Consider the following 12,126-nt stretch of genomic DNA (forward strand, 5'->3'; position numbering starts at 1 on the left):
TCAAATCCCAGCTCCACTGCTTACCAACTGGGACACCTTAGACAAGTTATCCCACCTCCCTGAGCCGCAATTTCCTATTTCCCCTAAAGAATGAGGAAATAACAGCACCAAGATCAGGGCTCTGCTGAGAAGATTAAATGAGAAAAATACAGGTAAAGCACTTTGCATGTACTAAATTCTCAGTTCACCCATTCCACGCATATCTGTTGCCCTACGATGTTCATACAGCAGTGAGTTAAACTGACAAAAATCCCAGCTCCCTAGGAACTTACATTACAGTTAGGGGAGAGAGCCAAAGACAAAATAAATAAGTAAAACATAGGGTATGTGCTCTGTGCTATATGCTAAAGGAAAAAAAGCAGAGAAATGAGGCAAGAGGGTATGTATGGGTGGCAACTTTAAGCAGGAAAGTGCCCACGATGTGCGGGAGCCTGCCGTGGAGATGATGGGTAAGGCTGTTCTAGCGAGCGAGAACCACCAATGCAAAGGTCCTGAGGCACGGTCAGGATTGGGGTGTTAGTCATATTATTATCACTCTTACTCTTTCCCAGCCTCACCTCCCTCCACGTGCTCCCTCACACCCTCTCCAGCCAAACGAACTGCAAGAGCCTCTCCAAACCCTTCTATGTGCCACGTCTTCGTCCAAGCCATACCCCATGTTGGAATGCCTGTCCTCTCTTTGCTTTTCAAATCCTATTCACCCTTCAGCTGAAAGGCCTCCTCCTCAGGGAAGCTTCCCTTGATTTAGAGTTCATGGCCATCTCCCTTGCATCCTTCTGCCATAACCTGTAACTGCCTGGTTAACTGCCCCCCTCCCACACTGTTCTGTGAGTTCTGTGAGGAAGGTCTGGGTCCCACACCGTACCCCTCTCTGCCCAGCACAGCACCTGGCACAGGTTAAGCACGTGGATACCGACTTCCGGCTGAACGAGTGAAGGACTTAAGGACTCCCCAGGCAGCACTTACATAGCCTTAGCCTAGGGACGCCACCACCAGTGTGGCTGCGCTGGGAAGCACAGGCCTTTCCAACACAGATACAAATCTGCAATAGGAAACGGGCTTTTTTAAAAATAACAGCACATTCTTCTTTTTTCTTCATTGTTTTTTTTTTTTCTTTTTCTTTCTGCATGGCTTGTTTTTCCGGTGCAGCCCTCAGACCAGCTGCAGGGAAGCCCCTCCCAGGCCCCACTCTGAGAACAGGGGCTCGGGGGGCCTCCAAGGACGCCTGAACCCCAGCAGGGTGGAGCTGCACCGGATGATTCTAGACCAGTCCCGGTACCAGAACCCCCCTCCCCATCAAATCCCAATGTTGGGGGCGGGTTACCTCCTGGAAACTTGTTTGCCAGTGAGGTTTCCAGTGGGGCTTCTCCTCAGCGGGGCCGCAGTTCTCTGCCCTCGCTCTAAGAGGGCATCCCCAAGGAGGTGACATGAGACTGCCAGGGTTCCAGGCCCGGCCATACCACTGTGTAATGCTGGATCCCTTGCTTCCTCTCTTGGGGCCCCAGTCCCCCCATGTGTGAAATGGAAACACCAATCCCTACCTGTGGGGCTGTCCTCTGCATAGGGATGTGACATGCTTAGTGCCAAGTCTGACACCCAGGAACCCTCCATCAACATTAGCTGCCTTCATCATCACTATCTTCACCTTCATCATCCCTGGGTCTCCTACTGTGTCTCCTTCAGCGTCCCTTCACTGAATCACGTTCTCTCCACACCAGCAGGGACCTCAAAGGGCTGTTAAATCTCACATTCTTGCCCACCTGGAATTTCTGCTAGCACATGCCAGAAAAACGGTCCTTCTGGAGCAGGGTCACCGGTAAGTATGGGGAGCACAGTATCTGTTCTCTACTGGCCAGTCTCTTGGCCTGCTGTGCCTGACACCTCTTTCCGGCTGGACCCACCTGCCCATACCTCAGGGAAGCAGGGTCCATTAATCCCGTGCTTGCCCTCAGCAAAGAGTGAGCCCGCAGTCAATGCTCAAGGACCAACCAGAAGGTATTTAGGGAGCAGCTGTTGTGTGCAGACACTGAAAACACAGGGGCACCCACAAGCCGCCCCAGGCCTGCCCTCACAGAGTTCACGATTTGATGAAAGAGTGAGACTGCAATCAATAATTCCCCCAACTAATGTAAAATCGCTACTAAGATCAGTGCTACAGAGGAGGGGTCCATGGGTCCATGAGAGGCTGTAATGCAGGGCTCGACCTAATCAGGGAGGGCTTCCCTGAAGAGGTGATGCTGAATTGAAAGATGAAGAATGAGGAGGCCTAAGCAGCAGAGTGGAATGTGTGGTCAGAACAGAAAAGACGGCATGAGAAAAGTGCCATGTTTGGCGGAACATGACAGACAGAGGGACCCAGGACGGTGTCCCATAGGGCCTGAAGACAGCTTAAGGATCTCTGTCTTTCTCCTAAAGTCAGGGGGAGTGTACGAAGGTTGTTCAGACAAAGTTGATAGACTCCGATTTGTCAGAAAGGTCACCCTGGCTGTGAAGGATGAGCCTTCCCAAGTGTGCAAGTACAGTTAACCCATGAAGAACACGGGTTTAAAACTCCACATATAAGTGGACCCGTGCAGTTCAAACCTGTGTCGTTCAAGGGCTAACTTTTCCAGTCTTCAACTGGGAATCCACAGAGGTGGAGGGTCGGCTGCAGTTACGTTTTTGCAGAGTCGAAAGTTGTAAGTAGACTTTTGATTTTGCTAGGGGCAGGGATTGGCACCCTTAACCCCCACGTTGTTCAAGAGTCAGGTGTACTTGTCTCTGCCAGGAGCTCTCCTCTAGTCCATGTGGAAGTCAGGACAGCCTAAGTTCGGTTATGCTGTGGTAACAAACAGCCCCCAAATCCCAGTGGTTGAAAACAACGAAGGTTTAGTTAACACTCATGTTGCATGTCCACTGTGGGACATCAAGGGCCTCCACTCATGTAGTGATGCAGGGGCCCAGGCCAGCAGAAGCAGCCACCATCCCACCTACTGCCAGCTGCCACACCACAGGAAAAGAGCACTCTGGAGGGTCCAGACTAGCAACTAAATGCTTGGCCCAGAAGTGACATGTATCACTATAGTTCACAGCTCACTGGCTAGTTGCATGGCCCTACCCAAGCACTAGATTCAATCCTACTGTGTGCCTGGATGAACTGGAAATACGTAAGGGAGACCATTAAGGACCACCACTCTCCCACCCCCTCTGGCCCTTTGCCAACCTTAACTCATCCATTAGCTTACAACTGTTCAATATTCCAGAAGGAGGGACCATCGAAGTGTATAGGAGAGAACAAGGCTTGGGGTACAGAGACCCAATGGAGGGTGGGAGATGAGGCCAAGGAAAGAGTGGGGCCAGATCTCTCGGAGACTTTCAGGCCATGGTAACAATTTGGTTCTTTATCCTAAAGGCCCTGGGAAGGCTGTTCAGTGCCGTACGCAGGACATGGGAGGCCTGATGGTGCTGATGCTGAGACTGGCATGGAGGGGAGGCTGCAGATGGGCCATTAGGAGGCTCTTGCTGTTGTCCCAGGAAGAGTCGGCGGTGGCTTGACGGAGGAGCTGGGGAGGAGGAGACGGAAAGAAGTGGATGGATTCTATGTATAGGCTACAGTTCCCTAGATCTGTGGTGGAATGGATTGGGGGAACAGTCACCAAGCCTTCTGCCTTCGGAACTAGTAGAATGGCCATAGCCTTGGCCAAGCTCAGAGCCCTGGAGGAGGTGCAGGGAGGCAGATTATGGGACAGCCTTGGACTCCGCGTGCTGGTCATGACTGAGACAGCCAAGAAGGCAGGTATACATGCTGACCTCTGGCCCAGTGGTCTTCACTTCTTTCACACTCGCCAATACCCCAGTACAGGGGAGGAAAGGAGAACAAGTTTGTGAAGCACATCAATCCAACGGGGCTAAAGGACAGAACCGACTCAGTCAAAATGGTATATAAGTGACGGCTGTGACGGCTGCTCAAGGGCTCCTGGGACAAGTGAACGGGGCCTCGTGTCTTTGAGAATGTCACTAGGGAAGGGAACTAGATCCTGTCCCAGCTGCTCCTTGGAGGCCCTGTTGGTTTGGGACTGGACAGACCTGGGTGGGGGGCCTGTCAGGATGTTCTGATATTCCCAGGATAGTATATTCTGCACTAATTCCAGCGAGAGAGAACAACACTTCTTAAATCATGTGTCAGCCACAGGCTAGGCATTTTATCTCTGCCATTTCATTTGATCTCACAACTGCCTTGACAGTCAGGCTTTGTCGGCCCCACTTTAGGGAGGGAGAAGCAAGCTTCAGACAGGTCACACAACAGTACCAAGTCCACCCTGGGAGGGTTGCAATGGAAAAGCCCCTTTCCATTAAACACACACTAACTGCCAGGGCTGTATTCCCAGGAGGGAAGACTTTCAGACATGGGCCAACAGAGCACTGTGCTGGTCCACCTATCAGAGTTCGTGGGCAAAGACCATGCCCCGCTCCCCAGGGAAGAAGTCCCTGGCCTGTCAATTCTGGCCCGTGGCTGCCACCCCTTCCCCTAATACCTTCCTTCCCCTCCAGGGAAATGCGAGCAAAGGCAAGCTTGAGTGCCACAGGCAGGATGCTCTGTGCAAAAATTCCTTTGCCCCAGAACAGACAAAACCCCCAAAGTTTATGGGGTTTCCAGGCATCAAGAGCATTCTCTCATTATTGTCTCCTGTCCCCGCGCACAAAGAACTGGGTGTGTTTCCTTTCAGCCACTCTAAATTATATACCACAGCCTTTCCCCACATGAAGCAAACGTGTAAGACGGAAGAGAGGTTAAACCCTTTTCTGCCCCAAGTCTCAACCCATCCTGGGGGGTCTAAGCCCCTATCGCTCAACCCGGTTCAAGACACAAGCAACTTTTCAACCAGCATCGTCCACTGCCCAAGACATTAGTATTCTCCTTGCAGCGACTTGCCTAGGGTGTGCTGGCCTTGACCGGAGAAAGGTCATTGGCCGCGAAGTTCCCGCAGTTTCTGCATATGAGAGGACCTTGGGGTTGCGAGTAGGGGAGATGGGGGCTACACTCCGGAGAGATTTCCCAAAGAGTCTACACCGCAACTAAGATTTAAAACACATTAAAGAAACGGCCTCTGGCGCGGCCACGTGTAGCGGGAAATCAGGGATCGCGACGGAAAAAGCCCCGCATTCCGCAAATTCCGAGCCCCGCACATCAGCCCCGGGCGCCCAGCCCAAAGTGCCCCCTAGAACTAGGCCAGCAGCGGCGACAAGCCAGCCCTCCAAGAGCCTTCGCCGCCCCGCCCCGCGCGTGTCGCCGGGTTCTCATTCCGAACGCTGGGCCCGGGCCGCCGCTCCCATTGGTCGGCCGCCACGTCCGTCAGTGGGCGGGACGTCCGCGCCGAGAAAAGGCTACATTGTAACAAGGCGAGCGAACGAGGAGCTAGCGGGGAGGAAGGAGGCGGAGGGGCGGCCCCCCGAATCCCGCAGCGGCGGCGGCGGCGGCGGCGGCAGCTACCTGCCGAGGGTTAACTCACCTCAGGGCCGGGGCGAACCGCCTTCCCCCGGCCTGCAGCCGCGCCACCCCTGTCCCCGCTCCGCCCCGCCGGTCCCTGACGGCCCGCGCCCCCCGCAGCCGCTCGCAGCCCCTGCACCGGCGGACCCCGCGCTTGCTGGCAAACTGCCGAGCGCTTTCCGAAGCCATTTTCAATGGCCACATTGGCTACCGGGGCTGACTCACCTTCCCGGGAATGCTGCGGCAGCCGCGGGGCCCGGGCGGCGCAGGCGGCCCGGCGGGCGGCTCGGCGGAGGCGGCGCGGCCCCGGCGGGCGGCCCCGCGGCGGGAGCGGCCGCGCTGCGGCGCTCGGGTCCCCGGCGAGGCAAAGTTTCAGCGCCAGCCTCGGCGCGGCGGCGGCGGCGACTCGCTGCTGCTCTCCTCCCCTGCTTTGACCACCATCTTATTAGTACAGGAAATGACATGGAAAACGGAAGAAAGCGGCGTTTGGGGCAGACGCGGACCCCCCAATTCAGGGGCCGGAGACGGGACTCACCAGCCGCGTCCCAGCCGGGCCCCGGAGAAAACTCCCGGAGCCCCCTCAGCCCCCGCCCGGCGCGTGGCCCGGAGGGGGAAACGAGCTCCACGGACTCAAAAAGAGAGGGCGAGTTTTATAATCCAGCCCGAGGAAAAATCGAGAAAAAAATAAATAAATGAAAAAAGAAAAGGTTAAAAGAACTTTCGAACCGGGACACTTTTTTTTTTTCCTGGTCGGAATAAAAAGTTCTAGAATTTTAAAAAGTCCTTCCGCAGCGGGGGCTCCCAGGCTCTCCGGTCCCGTCGCTGCCCATTTTGAACCAAATAGAGGGATAGACGCGTTTATCTTTTTAACCCTTCCGCGGCCCCGCCGCCCGTCGCAGGCCCGCTCCCGGGCCGGTTTAACCCTTTGGATGCCCAACAGTCTAGAGATAAAAACTGAAGTTGTAAAGCATAGGCGTCCCGCTGGAAGCTGGGGGTAAGGGGCTTGGGAGTTCGTTTAAAATGTTAACTATTTACGTGGGGCTACGGTTTAAAAGTAACTGTGCGAACCGCACGTGTTCTTCAAATGGAAATCGTTACCGGGGTTGAGAGTCTGAGAACCGGAGGAGCTGGTCCCTGTCTGGCTTGGGAATGATGTTTGAGCTGTGCTCACTTGCTCCGTTCCTCGGTTTCTGCATCTGTCAAATGGGATTCAACATCACAGAGAGACTGAAAGTAGCGAGGAAGAGACGCAGAATTTTCTTGGAGACAAAGTGCTTAAAAGTCTGAAAGCCTTTCTCTGGCGCCTGGAAAACCGACGGGCTGTGATGGGGCGGAGGACAGCGCCAGGACGGCCTAAGCCGGGCAAACATTCCAGAAATAATTCCTTTCCCTTGGCGTTGCCTGCAAGGCGCGTGGACGAACTGCCAAGTGCCTCCTGCCAGGGAAGGCTGTCCTGTACTGGCTCTAAAACGGGGGGCAATCCCCCAAGTCGGAGGTTGATGGGAGGGATTTGATCCCAGAAAGATGCCTGGGCGGGGCTGCCCAGTAAGGGGCGGGGGCGGGGGCGGGGGCAGGCCCCACCCAAAGGTCCGTGGAAGCCCTGCAAGAGCGGGCACGGGCGACTTCAGGGGAGCCCCCTAGGGAGATCTCCTCCCAAGGGGGATGGAGCTCCACGTAAACCGCTATGCGAGCTGGGAGCCTGGTCCCCAGATGGGCGTCCGTGATCGGGCCCTAGGACGTCGTGCTCCTGGCTCTTGGCAGTCTTTGGGAGACAGAGTGGGGGGTGGGGGGGAGAAGCACTTTATGCGCCAGTCATCCGTTTCCCTTGACTTTGGCATCACAAACACAGCCTCTTGGAATCCTACAACCGGTTACTTGCTGCGTGATGTGCAGTGATTTTCCTGCTCCGGGCCTCAGTTTTCTTACCTGCCAAGTGGGGCACGCTAAAAACCCACATTGCTGGCTCTGGGTGGGAAGCCATGAAAGTGTACTTAAAGGGCCTCATACTGAGCTGCTCAACTAACAGTAACTGATGCCATAACAGTATGACATTCAGTACAACTTTATATTTCCTGAGCATCTGTCTGCTCCGTGCCAGGCAGAGTATTGGGTACCGGGTGAGTACCAAAATTGGTTAGACAAGCTACTCCAAGGAGGGCTCAGTCTGGCCAGAAGAAGGAATCGCTCACAGCTCATCCAAATTAATTTCACAATTAAAGCACACCCAGCTTCATTAAATATTGCATGGAGGCCAAGGGCTTGGGCAGAGGGAAGGACACTGAGGAAGGAGCCATTTGTTCCTTGGGAGAGCAGGGCTCACCAAGAAAATGATGTCAGAGGTTGCACTGGAGAGAGGGTTGCAAGTTCCACCAGTGGTAGGATAGCATTCCAGCACCGAGAACTACTCGGGCAAAGACCTGGAGGAATCAGTGCACCCAGGTCTTTGCCAGGCAGTCAGCTGTGACTGGCATAGGGAGTGGGTAGGGCGGGGGAACTGGAGATGGGGCTAGAAAGCCAGGCAGATAAAAAGAGAGTGTGGTCACATCCTCCAAAAAGCAAAGAGGTCTTTTAAGAGAATTAACTGGGGAGTGAGGCCAGGAGGGGACTTCTCCTGTAGTGCTGCTTCTATGTTACGGGCTAGAGCTGAGGAGTGGGCCTGGCTCCTTGGGCATCGCAGGCTGGGGTGTCCCACTTGGGCAACGCAGAGACACTGCCTGGGTTGGGGACCCAGGGCTGAGGGGCCCGCCTCTGCACAACGTAAATTGTGGCATATGACTCTTCCCTTCTAAGCTCCAGGTCCCTCCTGTGTGACACACGGAGTTTGGACCAGAGGTCCTACATTTTGCCCTCAGGAAGCTGCCACATAGGCAGGTAATCGAAACCAAGGCACAGGATAGAACCTGGAACAAGGCTGGGAAAATTGCTGGAACCATCTCAGAAGGGAAGCCTGAGGCAGCTCGAGGGTTGGCACAGGTGATCTGGGTCAGTGTGGGCAAAAAGTGGCCCCGGGGCCTGAATGCCATCGCCACAGACAAGCAGTCTTGTGAGGCTGTGCCTCTGCTTCCCCAAGTGGGCTGAGTTTCAGCTGGAACCTAGAAGTGGGGATGAGGTGGGAGCTCCACTCGAATTCCCTGAGACCAGGGGAGGAGGGGGAGGAGAAGAGGACCGAATGAATAGAGTGCGCGATACACACTTCCAGGGACATTTCCTTTCCACTCTCAGTAATACAAGGCAGCTGCCATGATCGCTATTTTCAGACGCGGGAACCATGCTCAGAGAGGTTAAGAAACCTGCCTGAGGCGCTAGAGGAAGGACCAGACTCAAATCCAGTCTGCCTGACTCCATTGCTCCATGTCTTCCACTCTTGCACATTTCTGGTTCATTGTCCTCTTCCATGTGGACCCTTCAGCCTATTGGTTGGTAAATTATTTCCCTGATTTCTCCTTCAGACATACCACCCAGAAGGAGCAGACCAGAGCTTTGTGATGCAAGGTCAGGTGCTTCATGACTTCCCGCTGAGGAACCTGCACTAGCAGTTGGGTCATCTCCAGGTGCCCCTGGGGACATTGAGATGCTCTAAGGTAGTGAAGCTCAGCTCCTTGTAAGGAAAAGCCAATGCGGTCTTTCTCATCTACTAATAATAATGATACTTAAGCAGGGCATAGTCCAATGAGCTACAAGTGAAATGCCCACATCGTTGGAGATTCGCTTCCCCATTTGCTATGAAACAAGGACAGTGTTTACTGGGAGAGATTTCATTCAGGTTTTAGTGCCTGGAAAAAACCTAACACTGAAAACCATCTGCATTTCCCTCGAGGAACTGGCAAGCCTCTCCCTTGCTAATAAGAAGAGCTCCGTAACTGATCAGGTTTTCCTTTTTGCACAGGCTGCCAGGAAGCTCAGAGCCAAATTCCACCCTCATTCCCAACAACTTTGGCAGTTGCTCCCTTCTCGTTCTTCCCTTTCTACTTCTAATCCCACTGACTCAGCCTTGTTTTCTCTGCTTTTTATTAAAGATATCCCCTTTTCTTAATTGCAAGAAAGAAATGTTTACAATAAATTCACATTTGGAAGAGTCATTGAAGGGACCCAGATTTCATGGGCCTTGTGTTAAGCCATGCATGGTACTGTTCTGGTCTGGTCCACTTGCTCAGCAGTTGAGGGATCCCTCTCTTGGAAGGAAGGAGGGACTGGCTTAAGACCAAGGGATTCCTCACCCAGCTGCTGACAACAGCTAGGATCAAATGCCCTGGGTCAGATCATTATTGCTATTTTTTGCTCTAATGACAAGAAGCTTGCCTCTCTCTTCTGCCTGCTCTCCAGGAGGCACAACCCACTATCCCCTACGTACCCCCAGAAGTGTCCCCCATTAGTTCCTCCTGTTGGAGCATGGCAGGGAATGGACTCCTCTTTCGTGCAAAAGCCCCTGCTACTTACAGACTGCCTACCATGGGCCCAGCCAGGAGGTGATTGGGCTGGAGGTAGGGATAGTAGGGGTGGGGTGAAGGAGCAACTTTAGATCATGCGGGTAAGGAAGGCTTCTCAGAGGAGGTGGCATTTCAATGGGAGTCTTGACAGATTCAAAGGAGCCAGCCCCACCAAGAATTGAGCAGAGAGTTCCCTGGCAGGGGACACAGCCCCTGCTAAGATGCTGAAGCAGGATCTAGCTGGGCTCGCTGTATGAGGTGGCAGGCAGAGGTCAGTGTGCCCAGAGTGTAGTATGGACGGGGACACAGGAGGAGATGGGGGTGGGGGGGAGAAGTGGGTGGGATCTGAGCCACGCTTTTCCACGCTTCAGGTTGATTTGTAGTGTGATGGAAGCCACTGGCAACTTCACAGCTGGGGAGACGGGCGGACCTAATGGGTGTTTTCACACAATCACCTCAGCTGCCGTGGAGCTTCTGACATTTACAGAGTGCCCGGTGAGTAGGCATGGCCACAAAGCATCTTCCTGAATTATCTCCGCAGGAGAGATGCGGGGATGTGGACATGTGTCTTATTTCTGGCTGCCCAGCATCTGATGTCCCTTCCAGCGAATGGGAAACTTCTCATCTTCTGAGCTGTGGGGAGAAGCAGGGTGTGCCCTCACTATGCCCCCCGAGAAGCTGAAAACACCAGGCCCTTCCTTTCCCAGTGCTTAGACTGAAGGTTTCTGCCTCGCCCCCCAGTTCATATGCTGAAACCTACTCCCCAATGTGATGGTATTAGGAGGTGGGGCTTTGGTAAAGTGATTCAGTGATGAGGGTGGTGGCGTCCTGAATGGGATCAGTGCCCTTAAAAGAGGCCCCAAGAGAGCTCCCTGGTCCCTTCTGCCCAATAAGGACGCAGGGAGAAGACAGCATCTGTGAACCAGGAGGTGGGTTCTCACCAGAGGCACTGGATCTGCCGATACCTTGATCCCAGACTCCCAGCCTCCAGAACGATGAGCAATAATTTCCTTGTTTTTAAGCAGCCTGAATGGACTAAGACACCGAACCCCCCTGAAGGTAAGGCACAGGTACGTGACAGAGACTCAGCCAATCGGATGCTTTTCCCGACTTGGAACTGGAAGCTAGCGACATAGAGGCATGGACCATGGACAGTCCTTCCGGGGGAGCATGGGAGGCAGTAGTCAGTTCTCAGTGGCGGGGGCACAGGAGGCTGGATGCAGCAGAGCTGGAGGACAGGGGGCGCCAGCTCCAGCACCTATTGGTCAGTGTTGGGCAGTGTCCTCACTGCACTGGCTTTGTGGTGTGATCTTGGCTGTGGCTTTGGCCCTGTGCACCCCACGCCTGGTTCTTCAGCCTTTCACAGGGCCATGAGCTACCTGAAATCCTTTCAATGTGTCCCTTGCCTGCTTAAATGAATGTACTAGTTATCTATTGCTGCAAAACAAATAACCCCCAAACTTAGCAGCTAAAGATAGTAAACGTCTATTATCTCACCGTTGCTGAGAGGAATTCTGGGAGCACCTTAGCAGGATGTTTCTGGCTCAGACTCTCTCGCGAGGTTAGGCAAGCAGCCAATGGGGCTGCGGTCGCCTGGAGGCTTGCCTGGGGCTCGAGAATCTACTCCCGCATTCCCTCAGATGTAAGGTGAGCAACAATTCAAATTTGCCCAGGGGTGAGGGGGTTCCCAGGACATGGGACTTTCCCCTTAAAACCAGGGCAGTCCCAGGCGCACCGGATCAGTTGGTTGCCCTACTTATGCGACTGTTGGTGAGAGGCCTCAGCCCCTTGATGTGGGCACGCCAACAGGGCAATAGGTCTGCTGGTGACCTGGCTGCTGGTCTCCCCTAAAGTGAGGGATGAAGGACAGAGAGAGAACGAGAAGTAAGCTGCAGTCTTTTATTTGTTTGTTTGTTTTTAAATTTTTTATTGTATTTTTTCCAACACCATTTAGTCCCCTTATACCTCCTACCCTCAGCAATCACCTCACTGTTGTCCATGTCCATAAGTCCTTTTTCCTTTTTGCTCAAGCCCTCCACCTCCTAGCCTTCCCCTCCCCCTTAGCTGTCATCGGCTCTCCGTCTATAAGTCTGTCTCTGTTTTGCTTATTAGTTCAGTTTGTTCATTAGAATCCACATATGAGTGAAATCATATGGTATTTGTCTTTCTCTGACTGGCTTATTTCACTGAGCATAATGTTCTCCAGGTCCCTCCATACTGTTGTGAAAGGTA

The 12,126-nt window shown here is 53.7% G+C and overlaps 1 protein-coding gene across 5 annotated transcripts in view; it reads right to left on the reverse strand.

The window, feature by feature from the left end:
• PRDM11 (PR/SET domain 11) overlaps positions 1 to 6,163 on the reverse strand; it is an 85,493-nt gene extending 79,330 nt beyond the window's left edge. For 3 of the 5 annotated variants that reach the window (XM_053924610.1, XM_053924607.1, XM_053924611.1), the window contains exon 1: positions 5,693 to 5,989. The gene's annotated coding sequence lies outside the window, so the exon portion shown is untranslated. The other 2 variants (XM_045193980.2, XM_053924609.1) reach the window with 2 other exon arrangements.
• Between the last annotated feature and the right edge of the window lie 5,963 nt (positions 6,164 to 12,126).

The sequence above is a fragment of the Desmodus rotundus genome, chromosome 5 (assembly GCF_022682495.2).
Source record: "Desmodus rotundus isolate HL8 chromosome 5, HLdesRot8A.1, whole genome shotgun sequence".
Lineage (NCBI taxonomy): Eukaryota > Metazoa > Chordata > Mammalia > Chiroptera > Phyllostomidae > Desmodus > Desmodus rotundus.